Source organism: Protopterus annectens, chromosome 6.part0 (assembly GCF_019279795.1).
Source record: "Protopterus annectens isolate FY-2018-M chromosome 6.part0, PAN1.0, whole genome shotgun sequence".
Classification (NCBI taxonomy): Eukaryota; Metazoa; Chordata; order Ceratodontiformes; family Protopteridae; genus Protopterus; species Protopterus annectens.
In genome coordinates, this window is record NC_056737.1 from 624,028,094 (window position 1) to 624,047,482 (window position 19,389).

At 38.6% G+C, this 19,389-nt stretch overlaps 1 protein-coding gene across 3 annotated transcripts in view; it reads right to left on the reverse strand.

Annotated features, from left to right (window-relative positions):
- Window positions 1-19,389, reverse strand: part of MAP4K5 (mitogen-activated protein kinase kinase kinase kinase 5) — a 2,873,315-nt gene that overhangs the window by 873,039 nt on the left and 1,980,887 nt on the right. The window lies entirely within an intron of this gene.

Sequence of the window (19,389 nt, forward strand, 5' to 3'; positions counted from 1 at the left end):
CCAGTTTAGGCTTTTAGTGCTACACAGTAGTGTGTTCTGAAAGGGATATTTGCTGCAAATTTAGCAAGCTTGTTATAGCATTGTTCAAGTTTTTTTGTGATGCCTGGGAGTTTGTAAGGATAGGAGTACCATAAAGAAGTGTGGAGAGGAGATAAGTAGTGACAAGTGTAGTTTTAGTTACATTGGTGAGAAAGTTTTTGGCTCTGTAAAGCATTCCTAGTTTTTTGATAGATTTTGTTATGCAATTTTGTATATGCAGGTCGAATTTAAGATGATCATCCCTAATAATTTGCTATTAAAAGTGATTTCAATGGTTGTAATATCAAGAGAGGAGACTATTTTTTTATCATGAGAGAGGGATGTGGGAAAAATTAGCAGTTTTTTTGGGGGGGGGGTTGAGGATGAGTTGTGAGATATAAAGCCATGTTTCAGTGGTTGTTAAAGCTTACTAAGAAATTTTTTGGAGATATCCCATGTTGTCAGATGTGGAAATGAGTATGGAGTCTTCTGTATACTGTATTAGGGAGGTCTAATATGTGTGGAGTGTGCTGGTGAGAATGTTAAAGAGGCGGGGACTAAGGCTAGAGCCTTGTGGTACACTGGTGGTGACTGGGAGGTATGGAGAGAGGCCAGAGTGCCATTTTACTAACTGATACCTACTGGACAGGTAGCTTTTGAATCATGGAAGGGTGGGATGAGGATTTATCAAGTACGATTTTTCTTCACTAACACGCTAGTTATACCCTTGAATTTGTGAGTCCCTTATTTTCTTTACCAATGGTTCTAAGTTTAAGACAAAGAACAAAAAGGACAGAGGACCTCCCACTTCGATTCTTGCATCTAACCCTTTATAAATCTTCTTAATTTATAGTAAGTTTTTTTGTGTGTGTGTGTGTGTGTGTGTGTGTGTGTGTGTGTGTGTATCTAAACACACATACACACACACACACACACACACACACACACACACACACACACACACACACACACACACACAACATGGGTGTACTTTACAAGATCAAAATACCAGTAGAGCGACTTTTAAAATGCCAAGACTAAAATGTTGAAGCTTCATATGACTGAAACATCACTATACCGACTTTTACAAAATTGAAAGTTTAAAATGCCAAATTTTGCTGAGCTAAGAGGAACAGGAAATTTGCTCATTTCCACAGTGTAGTGCAGTTTTAGAGTTGGTAAATTTAATTTGCAGGGGGAGTTGGGGTGCAAGGGGGGACAGACCCCCAGCAAAAACATAAAAATTAAAAATAAAAGAATTGTAATAAATTAACTGAGAAATCTTCAATGAATATTCATGTGGGTGATGTAGATATTTTCATGAATATTCAGTGAGATTTTTTGAGGACACAGCTATTTGTTGGTGGGCAGGGTTTAGGAGAGAGTTAGGTACTTATTACTGAGATTTAAAGTGCTAGTGCACTATTTATACAGCATGAGTACTTACTTCCATTACTGAATTAAATGAGAGGTAAGTCATCATTTTACAGATTTGTTTCTGTGACAGTTGGCGATTTAAATTGTCAACATTATAACCATTTGGTATTGTGGTTTCAGTGTTTTAAAAATCGGTCTACTGGTATTTCGATCTTGCAAAGTACACACACACACATATACATACATACATTTATATAACACTATAGATGTACAATTTCCCATAGTTCCTCCAGCCAGCTTGGTCGACATGTGCATCCTGCGACAATGTAGTAACTGACACATGTTCACCGACAACCCTCTGCTCCTAGACCGCACAAACTCAACATGTGAGAGATGCAATTATATTAAGAACATGGAATCCATGCTCTCACACACACCAGTCAGCAGATATGACAATGAGCGGGTCATCAGTATGCACACCTCACCTCTTACTCCACCCAAACCCACACCACACATACCTACATATACAGAGGTCCTCACCAGAAACATACCTAAACACCAGATACCTCCCAAACACAAACACAAGCATGCTACACATAATACTTCCTCTGCAGAACACAATAGCTCACATACCAGTGTCTCCCCTGTCAAACCCATAAGGAAAAACACAACATATTAGTCATAGTTGGTTCCATCATGAGACACACAGATGTCCCTCTCACCAGGCTGGATAATGAGAAGGTCACTGTTTGCTGTCAGGTGCCAGGATCTGCCATATCACATATGCACTCAAGTCTCTGAACAACAGGTACTGTTATGACTCTGTCAAGTCCATGTTGGTGTGAATGACTTAAGTTGTACTTCTCTGGACTATATGAAGAGAGACATGACTGAGCTCTCAAATTGTGTGTCTCAGGCTATGCCCCTAGCCTTAAGCAGCATGTTGCCTTCAACTGGGATGATGCCTCAATATAAACAGAAAATGACTGACTTCAATAACTGGCTTAGTTCCTGGTATCATTAACCAAAATGTAGGCACTCTATATATTGATCAAAAAGTAAAAAAATTGGTTTTAAGAAATGATAACATTTTAAAAGATTCCTGGGACTTCTTAAGACGTTTGAATGATACACTGTATTCTGATAACCTATGTTTCATTACTCTAGATGTGGTTGACCTATTTACATGTATACCACATGATATTGGTTTATGGTGGTTTGAGGAGTCTTTAGCTGATTTTAGAGATATCTCCTTTAATGAATTTTGGACAGTTTTAATTTTAATGGATTTAGTTTTGAAGAACAATTTTATATTTTTTGAAGGAGAGTACTATAGACAACTCAGAGGTGTAGCAATGGGTGCACATTGCGCACCTACATATGCCAACATCATCCTTTCATATTAAGAAAATGATTATGTACTTAAATCTCAGTATAGACAATACTGGAAATTTTACAGACCTTTTTTTGACGATATATGTCATTTTTGGGTCAGCACAGAGAATACGTTTAAAGAAATTTTAGACTATTTAACCGAAACCACCAATTTTTTAAAGTTCTCCTATGAATCTAACAGTCTAGAAATGAACTACTTGGATGTCAACATACAAAAAAAACAATAAAGGCTTTAGATCTAAAATATTCAGGAAAAAGACTTTTTCCAGTTCATACCTATACTGCACTAGTACCCATCCGCCCGTCAAAAAAGAGGGGTAGTAAAGGGACAATTGGTGCGTGCAAGTAGGATGATCTCTGACAACGTTCAAATTGAGTGTGATTTTTTTGAGGAAATTATTCTTGGGCAGAGGTTATCCTAGTGAAATGTTGACTGAAATATATATGGAAGTATTAACGGCAAGGAAAACAAGGTTTGCCCCAACACTTAGGAAAAATAACTATATTTATGAAAAAGCAAACTTGGATGGAAGTAATGGAAATGACACATACTATTCTGCACTCACTATTACGTATGATGGTGAAGCTGGATTAGTGAGGAAAATAACTGAGAATGAATGGAACAAATTTGCAAAAATATCTGACTTGAATCGTATATATCGTAAGGGTAGTAATATTAAAAACTTGTTAGAGAGAGGTACATCTTACGACAGAAATGGAGGCTATTTAGGTAACAGGAAAGGTACATTTAAATGTGGGGGTTGTGCCCAATGTTCAAATATTTTGACAGGTTATATGGTAAACTTGAAATCCAGGAATAAGAATATTAGTACCAATGGGTACTATTGTAACACAAAAGGGATTATATATTTAGCTTTTTGTAAAATATGTGATTCTTTCTATGTGGGAAAAACGGAAAGCAAATTCAAACAAAGAGTGTATGAACATTTGTATGATATTAGGAGAAAGTATGACAAAAATGCTTTGTTTAAACACACACACATGTATAGGAGCTGAATTTTGTTTTTTTGTTATAGAAATAGGGCCTATGGATCCAACAGGAGGCCCCTGGTAAACTAGGTTGGAGTACAGGGAGCTTTGCTGGCAGGTAGTTTTAGAGGCCAGTTGGCACCCAGGTCTAAACTACACTGTTTCCCTAATGCCAGTACTGAAGCTTAGATTGGCCAAATTATGAGACATCCAATATTATTTAACATCGATCATCTATAGTACACATTTATTTAATCATGTTTTATTGTACAACCCAGTATTTAACAATTTTAATATTTTTAATATTTGTATTGCATTATTCAGTGCATATAATTCGTTGTATAATTGATAAATATTTTATGGTATTTTAGATGGACCGAAATGGTTTCAACATTGTCCACTAGATGGTGCCCTTACACCACATTTTTGTATGAAGTTTCATTACCAGTGTATAGTTATTTATTATTCATTCATTCTTAAAGTTGTTGTTGTGTCTTTCTGCTTTTCCCGGTGAGGGGTCGCCACAGCGGAACTCCGGTCCGCTAATGATTGGCAGTAGATTTTTACGTACCGAGTTGCCGGCTCTGACGCACAACCGTCAACGAAGGTATGCCCATTCACGCATGTCTCCACACAGAAGACGCTCTAGCTGAGAATCGAACAGGACAACGTCTTACTGTGAGGTGACAACGCTACCGCAGCACCACCACCGCAGTCTTAATGTATTAAAGTAATTTATTGCTTTTAATATGAATTATATTAAAAGTGTTTTTAAAATTGATTTTAAACACACCAATATGTATTAAATAATTTATTTATTGTTTTTAGTTAGGGGACTTTAACTACTAAAACAGTTTGTATAATTAATTGGAAGTTAAACCACACTGGTTATTTGGGGAGATTTAAGGTATTTAAACTGGTTTTGTGATTTAGTATGCTCATCTAAGGAAGTTATAGGACGAAAACGTGGAACACTGTGTGTATAGCATTTATGTCTTGGTCGCTTTTTTGCTTCAATAAAGGCCGGTGCCTACATTTTGGTTATTAGTTACTTTCAGGCACTTTACGCACTTGTTTGATTTCACTTTCCGCACTTGTTTGATTTCTGGTATCATTCCAAGGGGATACAAGGTTCCTATTAAATGATCGAAGATGCATTCTTTCGGATGCGTCTTGATCGAACTTGAAAGAACAAAAAGGCAAAATAGCGAAACGGCATATAAGCAAATTCTTTCCATGCGAAAGAAATCGCTTGGCTGCTTCTGTTACTTTGCTGTTTCCGTGACTGCAGTGTGATCTCGGAGTTGGTATATTTAAGTAGGTGGGTGGGGGGAAGGGTGAAGCCCCCCCACTTTATGTAATGTTTAAAAATGTATTTATTTTTTTTGTGGAACAGCGATTTTTTTCCAAGGGGAAAAAAATCGCTGTTCTAAACATTCAAGATTGTAAGCTTTCGTTTACATGGGTTCGATAAATTATCATTCGCTTTAAGCGTTTGAAGATTTAACATAGACCCGGGGATACAGTATCTGTCAGCCTGGGATGACATGATCGACAGACCTTGATGCTTTGCCATAGATGGTCTTCATCTGTCACCCCTGGGATTTCGGCTACTGCTCTTGCCACCCCCATAGCACTTTTTTTAGGCAGTGTCTCAAGGACAAAATTCCTGATTTAAGAACTCCATTTAAAAATAACCTCAAGTTTTTGCTGCTAAACTCTAGGAGTCTTACAATTAAACTGCATTCACTGGAAGCATTCCTCACCTTGGAAGACACAGACATTTGTGCAGTCATGGAGACCTGGTTCAAGGCTGTGGAGAATACTCCAACCATATCGGGCTACACCTCCTTCCACAGGTTTAGACCACAAACTGAAGGTGTGAAAACTAAAGGAGTCAGTGTATCAATATTCATTAAAGAAAAATACACCTCCAGATTGGTAACACAGCATGATTCCCTGGAGATACTTCGGGGTGCAATGAACTGTTGGTAGAACACCTATTCAAGTCATTGCCAGCTACAAGACCTCCTCTCTGCCTATTTGGATCTACTTGAGTCTATCAAGATACATCCAAACACCATAGTTTTGGGTGACTTTTACTACCTATCCTTTGACTGGGAAAATTAATTGTATGCAAACTCACTTGCTCAAAGTTTTCTTGACTTCTTTAACTCCAGTGCCCTGGACCAGCCAGCTGACACTCCCAAAAGGGGTCCCAACATCCTGGATCTGGTGCTTACTAATATGGGGGTCCTCTGTAGCACCCCTATTGTGAGGTCTTCCCTGGTGAGATACTCGAAGAGATCACAACGTCGGACAGAAAGGTTGCCAAGTAGACGAAAATGAACTGCACAACACCAAGGCTAAACCACCATGGAGAAGGAGTGCAAACAATAAAATAAATAAAGCAACTTTATTCCAATTATTAACACTTTAGACAATGTCTCTCATAAGAGCTTTCGGCTAATGCCTTCTTCAGATCATGATCCGAATACTGTGTGTGCACCTGTTATCCTTCCAGTGTACGTCCCCCACTGTTGTCAATGGTGAGGATTGAGGATCCTTGATTACTGGTCCAGTGGTGGGGTATCACATATGCATTACTCGCTCTAATGGCCTTACCCTGGTATGTGACATCAACAGAACCTGCTGGAGGGACAGATTTGTCTCCCAGAGTGTACCACACCTTTGGAACAGACTCCTGCTTTATGACAGGCAGAGTACCTCAATGGCCTTCTTCAAACGCAATCTGGATGACTGGATGGGTAACTGTAAATTCACCCCAGGGGTTCCACCTATGTCCCTCTTGGAAAGGGGTTACAGGTGGTGATCTTGGAAACATGGGTAAAACTTAACTAAGCTTGTAAGGGCCCTAGGATCATTAGCCTAGTAATCTCCTACGATCATGATCTTATGACGAGAAGAAGAAACACTTTTGCTTATTAAAAATTTCCCTCCTAAGCATCCAGAGCTTTTTAGGCTACAGCTGTGCAGGGAAAGCTTATAGCTTAAAAGACTGGTAGGGACAATTGTAAGACAAATCTTTTGTTTTCTCATTCAAAGTTGTTACTGGTCTGTTCTTCACATCAGATTCTCTTTAATTTTGAACTCATACGGAGTTATGTTGTAAGTAATTTCTTGGAATTTGGTAATTCTAGTGACAAGGTGAAGCCAAGCTTCTTCAAGTAGGAAAGCTCGATTTTGACTTTTGTTTGAAGCTTCTTTTTGTGGTCTACTAGCTGGGTCATTATGCACAGCTGTAGCCTAATAATGTCCGGATGTTTAACAGGAGAATTTTTAATAAGCAAAGTGGTTCGTCTTGTAGTCATTTCAGACTAATCGCCAGAGCAAAACTGTGGGTGTACAATTCCATCCACTCTAGCTGGTCAGAGTTGTACTTTTCTAGCTTTTGTACATTTGTTCAGCTTACTACTGGTCCTCCAGGAGGCAGGAATTCCCACACAGCTTCCTACAACCCAGAGTAAAAACCAAACTTGAAAAACGACACAACCAGGATCCAATGTAGAAAATTTAATAAAAAATCCCTAGCGCCTCAGCTTAGAGCCTTCAAAGAAGAATAAAAGACACAAGAAATACACACGCATTTATAGCACAACCAATTATCATTAATTGCATAATTGCTTTCAATTAAACAAAAAAAAACTTTCCAATTACATTCCACATTAATACCTACTGGACTTAAAGTCCCATACTTTAAAATAAAAATGGTCTCTTTATACAAAAGCCTTTTCTTTACATCCAAATTACATCCCTTTCCACAAATATATTCTAATCCAGTACACTGCAACCATCTGGACTTTTATTATAATATTTTTCAAAATGTATTGCAAGATGGCTTTCAGGCTTAGCATTTTTAATGTCCCTAACATGTTCTTGAATTCTAAGCTTAAAAGCCCTCTTTGCTTTCATCCACATAGAACATATTGCAAGGCATTTTATAGCGTAAATTATGCCTTCTGTATTACATGAAAATTTATGGTTTGCTTTAAAAGAGATTCCATTAATATACTTGAATGTATTACACACATATTTACTTACATACATTACATCTTCCACATGGAAATGTGCCTACTATACTAATCATAGGATCAATACTGCAGTTAGGGGTGGAGAAATTAGCATGTATTAATATATCTCGAATGCTTTTACCCTTACGGTATGAAAATATAGGTACCTTGTACATTTTCTCAGAGAGTTCTTTAAACTTAAAAAGAAAATTCCAATAATATTTAATCACACCTTTTACTTCACTAGATAAGATGTCATAAGTAGTAACCACATAAATTTTCTTAAATTGGACATTTCATTATTATTTATATTAGTAGATTTCCATACTTGTGATCTATTTATTTGTCTTTGGAGATTCCCTTTAGCTTTGTCCATCAAAGTATATACATTTTGTTTAGAATAGCCCCTTTCAATAAATAATTTAGCTGTTATATTAAGCTCACGTAATAAATCTGGGCCATTGTTACAAAGTCTTTGAACCCGGAGGAATTCCCCATAGGGTAAATAATTTATTAAATAGGGTGGATGACAACTGTCTGCTGCAAGAAAATGCATACCCTCCTCAAATCTCAATGTATTTTACTTATAATCTTTCCATTAGTTTCCCCAGTTAGGCAACTATCTAGAAATGTTACTGATTTAATTGTTTGTACACCATTGAACTTTAAAGCAAATGGATTGTTCTGAAGTTCATCAATAAAATTAATAACTTTTTCATAACCCCCTTTACAAATAAAAATAAAATCATCTATGTACCTATAATATTGTATTACATGTTCCTGAAAAAATTTTAAACTATACAAATAATCCATCTCAAACTGACCCATCATCATATTGGTATACATGGAGGCAAAAGCTGCCCCCATTGCCGTGCCCTGTAATTGATGGAATATGTTGTCATCAAACTCAAAAAAATTATTAGTTAAACAGAACTCAAATAGTTCAATAATATAGTATGTTAACGGGCTATCTCCTAATGCTTTTTAATGCTCCAAGTCCATATCTATGTTCAATACTGGTGTACAAACTTTTAACATCTATAGTTAACCAATACAGTTCCTTTGACCATGATATAAATTTTATTTTTTCTAAAAAAATCGTAACTATCTTTAATAAATGAACACTGTTTGGTAACATGGCAGCAAGAAATTATGTAAAAACTTGCCCATACTATTTAGAAAATATTTGCATGCTGAAACAATTGGACGTCCAGGAGGATTATGCATATTTTTGTGAATCTTGGGCAGATAGTAAAATTTAGCAATTTCACACCCCTGTACACCAAATTTATTTTTAACATCATTAGAGAAAAAGCTCAATCTAATACCCTTATTCAAAAGGTCCAAATATTTACCAATGGCTTCCTCATATTCTTTCATGCAGCTTCTTCTACAGGTAGTGACATCATTTAAAAGCTCATAACACATCTTGGCATACTGAGCAAAATGCATTATTATAACTTTATTTCCTTTATCAGCTGGTTTGAATATAAATTGTCTATTTTTACTAAGTCCCTATAATGCTTGCCACTCTAATTTTGTAAGATTATATTGAATGGAATTCCTAATTCATCAAAAAATCATTATACAATGTTTCTAACACAAAATCAACCATAGAGGAAAATTGTACTATCCCCATGTGATTAAAAGGTGGCACAAACTGACGTTTCAGCACAATATTGCAAGTATCTAACTTTGAATATGCAGTATACACAGTACCATCCTCTAATTCTGATATACAAGAGTAAAAACTGTCATCCTCTGATATATATTCCTCACAATAAATTCTCACTTCTTGATTCTCAATTTTGTTACACTGAAAAAAATTAAGTAATGCAAATTTCCTAGCTAAACAGAACATATCTTTTTTAAGCATATGTAATCTAGGAACAACAGTGGGTACAAATTTTAAACTCTTATTAAGCACTTCACTTTCTATGTCATTAAACATAACCAGTTTTGTTCCCAACATTAACAGAATTACAAACTGTGTGCTTAGTCCCTTGGTTAATTCCACCGGACTCATTTATACCTGTGATACAAAGAAGACTGTCCCTCATAAGGCTGTTTATCTGTGGACTCTGGGGCCGTTCTCATTCTTTTGTTGTTTCTATAGTCCCCATATTCAGTTCTCTGCCCCCTCCGAAATGTCTGTTTCATATAACGAGAATCTTGTGCAGCTGGTAACTCTGGAAAGTCTCCAGAATCACTTTCCCATTTGGTGCATATTTCAGAGCAGACTCCTGAGCCGCCATTATGCTGTAGCTCCTCCCTCCGTTCTCCTGAATGGGCTCGCATGGGGCGTCTCTTCTTATCGGTTCTCCAGGTAAATGCCACACCATTATTATAGTCCCGAATGTCTCGATGTAGTTTATTCTTTTTTATATTAAGTAAATCTTGTAAGGGCAGCCGCGGTGGTGCAGCGGTTAGCGTTGCCGTCTCACAGTAAGAGGTTCGATCCTCGGCTGGGGTGCCTTCTGTGTGGAGTCTGCATGTCCTCCCTGTGGTTGCGTGGGTTTCCTCCGGGTGCTCCGGTTTCCTCCCACATCCCAAAGACATGCTGTAGGTGGATTGGACACTCCAAATTGGCCCTAGGTGTGTGTGTGCCTTCTGTGGAAGGTTGGGCTGGCAACTCAACACTGTAAAAACTCCACTGCCAATCATGGGTGGACAAGATGATCCGCTGTGGCAACCCCTAACCGGGAAAAGCAGAAAGAAGAAGAAGATATTAAGTAAATCTTGTTCAAAATCTGCAAGCTTATTGTTAATGTCACAAAGGCAATTTTGAAGTTGATCATTGCCTAGTAACTGTGAAAGAGACTCACAGGCTACATTTATATCTGCTTGCAGCTTAGCTTGCTTAAGCCTGTCTCTTTCCACCAGTATACTGATCCATTCTATTGAACAGCGGTGGGCTGCCGCTACCCACCTTGTTTGGAATCTGTAGCTGTAGCCTAATAACGTCCAGATATTTAGTAGGAGAATTTTTAATAAGCAAAAGTGGTTCTTGTAGTCATTTTAGACTGATCACCAGAGCACAACTGTGGGTGTACAATTCCATCCACTCTAGCTGGTCTGAGTTGTACTTTTCTAGCTTTTGTACATTTGTTCAGCTTACTACTCGTCCTCCAGGAGGCAAGAATTCCCACACAGCTTCCTACAACCCAGAGTAAAAATCAAACTTGTTTCTTCAAATCTGCATCGTTAGATATAATGTATACATTTCTGACTGCAATACTATATGTGGAAAATCTCTGCTTTACACAATTCAATACGGCCAACAGGGCATTTAATTTCTGAATGCACATGTATCAAAGAATAGAGACACTTCTGACTCTATTCTTTCTATAATTTATTAATCCTATTAGGCACAACTGGCTATCTCAGGAGTGATGTAAGTACTGTGTGGTTAACTGCCGTAGCAAGTATGCTACTGGAAACAAAAACTCTGCAAAACTGCCAGAGAATGTACATTTACAGAACACTAAAGATAATTATTAACAATATAGAACTTGCTAAACCTATCTAGTGGTGTTTGTACAACAGCACTTTTCTTTTTAACAACAAATAAATTGGGTCTATATTAGAACATCGAAGTTTCAAAACTTCGAATGTTCTAATATCGACTCCCTATTCAGCGAAAGCTGAAAATATCGAAGCAACAGAAAACCGATTGTTTTCCTAGGGAAAACATTTGGTTGTCCGTTTCTGTTGCTTCGGTATTTTCAGCACTCTGGTGGAAAGTTACGGGTCCAGTTAAGTGTGCTATTGAGTGCGAGTTAGGTTAGTTAGGGTTAGGGTGCGGGTTAGGTATGTGTGCGATTGCGTGGACATGAGGATTAGGGCAGGTTAGGTGAGTTAGGGTTAGGGCGCGGGTGAGTGTGCGATAGTGACGGCGGACCTTAGGGTTAGGGTTAAGGTAAGTGGATAGTTAGTGGTGTGTGTATAGTTTAATGTGGGGTTAGGTGTAAGATTTTAGGTGAATGTGTGTGGACTGCTGTTTGTTTGGTGTGCTTGTGTTGTAAGTATGTGTTTTGGAACAGCAAATTTTTCCCCTAGGAAAAAATTTGCTGTTCTGTATGTTCGATGTTTTCAAATTTCGCTCAATAGGGGTCGATATTAGAACATTTGAAGTTTTGAAAGGTCAATGTTCTAATATAGACCCAATAAATTACAGTTTGGATTGAGTGAATACTGAACAGACTTTCAGCACTGTTATTTACACTAAGTTAAGCTAAAAGGAAACTGACGGCTCAAGTAGGTAACTCATGAACCTGTAAAATAATTCCACAGCAAGATACAAATAAATCTTGGCTCACATGATTTCCAGATATTGTTTGATACAACCTGCACTCAGCACATTAAAAAGAAACTCTGATAATTTCCAAATTCTAACACATCCATATAAAGCATTTGTTGCCACATTTTTGTAATATCAGAACAGTTACATAAAACCCTGTAGATAATTTGAACTGTGCCAAATAAACAACATTCTGTACTCCAAAGTTTGCATATATACGGCTAATGTACATTTTCTTAATCACTGGAAGGACTAAACAGCATCACAGATGAAAATCCTAGTTTTACCTACAACTGTGGGGAAAACTTGAAGCAAGTATTACCCAACAAAGAAATAGGTACTAGCAAAAGGGGTTGACACCAGGTGGAAATTAACATTCCCTCGATGGCACTGCTCACAGTGTAAGTGTATAGATATTAAAGGAAAGTTCATATATCCAATGCAGAGTGGCAAAGAATTTATTTTATTTATTTTTTATAAAAGCTACAGATATGCTTGAAGAGAAGTGACTGATTCAAAGATGCTAGCAAAACAAAGAATATGAACTATATGTCTGAAGTGTTCTGCTTTAAAACAGTTAATAAACTTTTGTACAATTATCTTTTCGTGTAAAAACCCACAATTCCAAAGATTTTCAGCAGCCCAAAAATTCACACAAATGTGCTGGATCCACCCTTGCGTCCTATTTTTGCTGCTGGTGGTTCAGTCACGAAGCCAATAGCTAAGTTTATAGACTACAAGTTGAAACACCTTGTTCAAGGTTTTCCCACACACTGTCCACGATTCCTGGGATCTTTTAGATAAATGTCGGAAACTTGGACCATGGAGTGAATGTTTCCTTTGTGACTTGTGACATCCAGAGTTCATACACTGTGATTCCCCATGACAAAGGTCTGTTATGGTTCGGTGAAATGGTGACACAATATAGCTTTCTTACACCGCACTGGTTTATGACTTCATAAAGTTTGTATTACAACAATTTTTTTACCTTTATTTGGGAATTTTACAAACAGTTGAAAGGCATAGCTATGAGGACCACATGCACCCCACCTTTTAAACATTGTCTTGCTGAGATGGGAACTTATGACTTTGTTCAAGCTCCCTTTATTCAAAAAATGTGTGGGGTATTTTTGCTCTTTGAATGATTTACTGATCTTTTGTTTGAGTACAGAGACACAACTGGATACTTTTATGGATGAATTGCAGTCCAGTACCATTTTTTAAGATATACCCACCACGTTGACCCAACTCAGATCCACTACCTGGACATCAAAATCAAGAAAGACCAGTATGGTGGTATGGACACACACATTTACAGGGCTTTGTTCAGGCTGCCTGTTGACTGACAGTTCCTAGGGGTGTGGTTTTACTTCTCTCAGCTCTTAAATTCACTGTTTAGAGGAGTTTTCATGGTTCTGAAGAAGTCTATGTTTAGACGAAAGTGCTCAACCATGACTTGCAGTGGTTTTACCAATAAAGGATTGTTTCTTTCTACAACAACTGTGAACTGGAGTGGTTTCTACCACTGGTGGATTCATTTACTGTGGTCTTTGGCTTCTTGGTCAGTTGTTTGTTGTTCAAAACTTTCTTAACAGGAAAACTTCAAAAGCCTTCTAGTCAATGAGCACAACTAACTTGTGTATGCTATGATAGATTAAAGATGTCTGCAAGACGTTTTGTCATAACAGGGTAAAGCTTTCTCAATGAATTCTGGATGACACACAACTTCTACATGAGGAGCCAAGGTAGGGAATTTACAAAGACAAACGTACTCAAGTCAAAACAGAGGGTCTGTCCCGGTCCTGCTCAGCTTGTCTGCCACTACATTTTGTTGTGATGGAATGCAGGAAGTTTGTAGGGTTAAAAAATGCTTAAAAGCAACCGCCCAAGCTATCACTGCCAGCCTGTGCACAGGGAAGACTTTGTACCTCTTGCCCGTTTATGCACCAAATCACTGTGGTGTTTTATATCACCTGCAAAGATCCAGGGGACACAGGTAATAATGACATTCTACAGCATGGATCACAGCTAAAATCTCTTTTATGTGCTTTGGCCTGTCTCTTTCCAGAGCCCATGTACTTTTACCCTCATTTTTACAACTGTCCCTACCAAATCTAATACCTCTGTTACAGCTTGAGCAGGGGATCCGAGAGAAAAAGGGAGACCTATATTCGGAAATATCTGGTTTCTCTCCACCAAAAACATTCTCTCTTCATAAAGCAAAGCACTGCTATCTAGAAATCCAGTGAATACGAATTTTGTGCCTAAACAATTTTTTTTTTTTTTTGAAAACACTGAATTTTTCTTGTGTAACTTGGCAAAAGGAATTATGAGAATGACTGAAGACAGGAACCTTAAAATCCCGAGATACTCTATGGCTGAAGTCTGAGACTGACTGGAGAAACTCTGGTAGTTCCAGATATAACTCCACTTTTTCTTGAGTTAGAAATGCCTTTTAAGTGGACGAATCCAAAGCATACTAGAAATACAATCATTTCAGAAGGAATAACGGGATTTATGGTTATTAATCTGGAACCCTAGGTCTATAAGGAGATTGCTTACCCACATAAAAAGACTCCTGACACTTGGACAAAGACTCTACAAGGCTAAATAAGCCATTTAAATAAGAAAAAATGTGTATTCTATGTAGTCTGCAATGGACTATTACAGGAGGTAGACATTTTGTTAACAGTCTTGGAGTAGTGGGTAACCCAAAGGGTAATGTAAAGAACTGACAATGTAAATCAGAAGACAAAGAAAACCCTAGAAAACTTTTAAACTCTGTAGCAATGGGAAAGTGATGATAAGCATCTTTTAAATCTAGTCTTACCCGAGAACTCATGAGGCATGAGCAGCAACAGACCTTACAAGGGCAACATTTTTAACTCTGGTACTTCCATAAATAGGTTGAGAAAGGATGGGTGGAGCACTTGTCACCAGAGGAGCTTCCTTCTTTGGCAGCAGCAACATTTTAAAATAAAAAACTTTTCTCCACAGAATTTGGGGTACTGGCTCTTTGCCCCCCAAAGGAAGCATTAGCCTTATGACTAGAGGAAACATATTAGTCTGATTTAGACGATAAGGGGAAAGTCCCTAAAAAGGAGGTAAGCATTCACACTACTAACTGTAACCCTCCTAAACAACTCTTAGAACCCATTTATCTGAGGAAATCTGATGTCAAGGAGGAAGACTGAGATACAAGCTCAGGGACAGTTATGAAGGAGAGTCAGGGAGGGAGGGGAAATGCTGCAACAAGTATTTTTAATGCAGTGGACTGCCCTATTTCTGGAAGGTGTTTGTTCTCCTTTTCATTAGATCTTTCATATCACTTATTCTTGAAATTCTACTTGGCAGAAGACCAATTTTCTTTTATAGATTTTGAAAAAGAGGGAAGAAAAAATGTTATAAGGACCCCTTGAATTAAGTTCCCTCTTTTATCAGACTGTATGAGTATACTGGTAGCAGGACTAAAGAACCCCGTTATCCAAATCTGAGTATGTACCCAAGCAAAATATCTCATCACAGTAGCAGCAGCTACTACCTGGACACAGAATCTGTACAATCATATACACTCTATAAAGAATGTTTAGTAACCTGTGAATTAGAAACAATAACAGAATTCTGAGGGGACCTACGTTCTGAACATGAAAAGGTAGCAGAGGTGTTCTTCAAATAATCAAAATAAGCCAACATGCAACACTACATATGAGCCTGATAAACTCTGAAGACTAATGGGAATGAATAAATTCTCTTTTCAAACCTGTCCAAAAGCTTTTCCATCCTTGTCTAAAGGAAAATGATTAGTATTCACCTAATTATAGTTAGCAGCTGGACTAGAAATATAAACAGCTGCTGGGTCTGATGGGATGAGAAAATAAATGCATATAAAACTGAAGAACCTTTAAAAAAAAGTCTGGCTGCCTTTTTAGGGGTTGAATGTTAAGTATCAGGCATATTGCAAGCAATGTCAAAAAAGTTCCCCAAGGCTGACAACAAAGGAGAAACAGGATTTGGCAGTGGAACATCCACTTGTAACATGTCATATTACTTTTTATTCACTAATGCAAGAATATCATACCAGTTGATTAGTATAATTCTGCCTAATAAAGAAGAGCTAGAAAAAATGCAGTAGTTCAAGTAGAGAGATAGTAGCATGATCAGAATGGCAGCCCTACACTGTATCACTGTACAGCATAAAGTGGCAGTTTTACATATCAAACAGTTAAATAAGGTAGCATGTATTAAATTAAAAAGACAGCTGCACATATATAGTTTTAGTATGTACATTTCACTGTCAGTTGGCACATGAGAATAAAGCTGTGATATGTAGTTCCTGTGGTACAGGGTTTGATTCTCTTAGTACTCATTTTCTTGCTGTCTGACCTTAAGCAAGTCACTTAAACAGACACTGGCTTCTGTGTTGCCCATAAAAAGGGATACTGTGTGTCCAGTGGGTCTACCTGGCTAACATGATGATCATCATCACCCCCCCCCCACACACACACATTTTCTACATAGTGTTGGCGTGTTGTGTCAACTATCACCATGGAGCTTGATTCAATACCTCTCTCTTACATTTTTCGACAGTCATGCCTGACTGTCACATATCTTCTCAAACACAATCCATTCACCTCTTTGCTGGACACCTTCATTTCCTCTTGCCTTCTTCCTGTCGGTCCCAAATCTTCTTCACCAGACTGTCTTTTGCCTTTCTGCATATGTGCTTGAACCACCGTAATCTGTTCTCTTTGGCCTTCTCTGCAACTGGAGCTACTTTGGCTTCTGCTCTGATGTCCTGATTTCTTCATTTGTTACACAGTGAGCATCCTACCACCTGCCTCAGGCACTTCATCTCCATCACTTTTAGCTTCCTCAATTGCTCTGCCTTTACTGCCCAGGTTTCTGTACCATTCAGAGTAGTACTGGTGCACCACTGTTTTGTACATCGTACCTTTAAGCTTATTTGGCATTCTTTTGTCATGAACTACCCCTGAAACTCTATGTCAGGTGGCTGCAGCCCCTCTGATTCTAGCTTTGACCTGCTCATTCAGACGTCCCTTCTCCTCAACTACCCTTCCCAGATACCTGAAGCTGTTAACCTGTCCACAAGTTTCCCTTCTATCTCAATTCTTAGCTTCTTCTAATTTCCTCCATTTGTTGCCATTACAATTGTTTTATCTGTACTCAGTTTCATCCCATGCACCTTCAGTTTTGAATTCCATTCCCCTAACCTTTGCTGACATTCTCATTCACAGTCTGCCTGTAATGCTACATCATCTGCATACAGCAGCTTTGTTGATCTGTCCCCTCCGACCAGTTTGCTAATGTAGCCCATTACTAGTAAGAACAGGAGTGGGCTTAGAGCTGTGCCCTGAAGTATGCCAACTCCCACTGGAAACCCCTCTGTGAGACCAAACACTGTTTGTACTTGAGTCACTGCTCCTTGTACATAGCTTGCACTAATTCTATCAATGTTTCTGGGACTTCAAACCACTGCAGGACTACCCAAACCAGCTTTCCAGGGACTTTGTTATATGCTTTTGCCAAGTCTAGGAATGCTGAGTTGGACTTTCTCTTCATCTCTAGTCTTTTCAACTATCTGTCTCTCTGCAAACATAGAGTCAGCTGTACTGCATCCTGATCTGAATCTGAATTGCTCATCTCCCAGCATACTTTCTACTACTCTGCTTATCTGTTTTTCAATCACCCTCTACAGGACTTTCATGCAGTGTGACAGGAGTTTGATGCCTCTATACTGTCTACAGCTGTGAATTCCCCTTTGTTCTTGACACTGGCACTAGTATGCTTATTCTCCAGTCATACAGGATATGCCTTTCTTTTCATACTGCTTTGAGAACTCTCAGGAGTCATTTCTCCCCCATCTCAAACAACATCTTTATGACATCTGCCATGACCTCATCTGAGCCTGCTGACTTCCCTGATTTTATTTTCCTTAGTGTTGTTCTTACTTCTTATAGGGTGGGCTCTTTCTCTTCTTACATTGTGGGCTGTCTCTGGGGCAGTACAGTTTCTGTGGGGTTTTCTTCATTCAAAAGCTGCTGGAAGCACTCTTTCCATCTGCCTTTGATGCCCTGTGGACTGGTGACCAGGTTGTTGTTGGCATATCTTATGAATGGTGTCCGACTATCTTTTTATCTTCCTGTCCTTGCCTTGCAGCCTGACAGAGCTTCTTTGTGCCATCTACTGTGTCACTTTCCAGAAGCTGGTAGAGTGTCTCTGATGCCTTGTTCTATGCAACTTCAACTCTTCTCTTAACCTCTTTGTTAGCCAATAGGTATTCCTTCCCAGTCTGGTCCATCTTTTCTATCTACCAACTTTTGCTGCACTTCTCCTTTATTTTGACGATTTTCTGGGCTTCCACATTTCACCACCAACTCTCCTTATGTACCTTACTTCCATACCTGGATCAGACGCATTTCTAATGTATGGCCCTCACACACGCTGTTTTGAGGTGCTGCCATTCTTCAACTCCACCTATTTCCTTTTCTTAATGAGATGCTGGAGGGCTAAGTAATTCCTTGAAATCTTGTTCTTTCTCTCCGATTAACTTCCAGGTCTTCAGCCAAGTCTCTGTTGACCAAAGCACCTTCCCCGACCACTGCTCGCAGCTGCTTGTGGCAACTTGTGGTTTATGCTGTGAGCCGACTATTTCCCTTGGGATGACTTTGCAATCACTGATTTTAGTGCAGTGCCTTTTCCTTACTAGGAGTTAGTCTACTTGGGTTACAAGATCACATACAAGAGTGACCAGCATGTGACTATCTACCTCTTGCTGAACCATGTGTTGGCCACCATCAAGCCATTTGCCAGACAGAAGTGTAGCATGATTTCTCCTTATTTACTTCTGCTGCCCTACCCATGTGGACCCAGGAAGTCCTCACATCCTGTTCCTGTCCATCCCAATATGAGCATTCAGTTCACCCATTATCAACACCAGTTCCCGTTGTCCTACTTTATCTAACAGGTCCTGCAACTGCTGTTTGAACCCACTCTTTTCCTGACTATCACAACCTTGTTGTGGGCCAGACACTGAGATTATCCTTACATTAGAGTCTGAGTGCCATGAGTCTGTCATTCATTCCTATGACATCTCTCACTGTTTTCTGAAGTATTTCCCTCACCCTAATTCCCACACCATTTCTAGTCTATCCTCCTCCTAAGTAGTAGACTCTGGATCCCAAGCCAAGTGGCTTTGTTGCACTGCTGTTCCATCTCGTCTCCTGTACACATGAGATGTCCAGCCTACTTCTTAACATC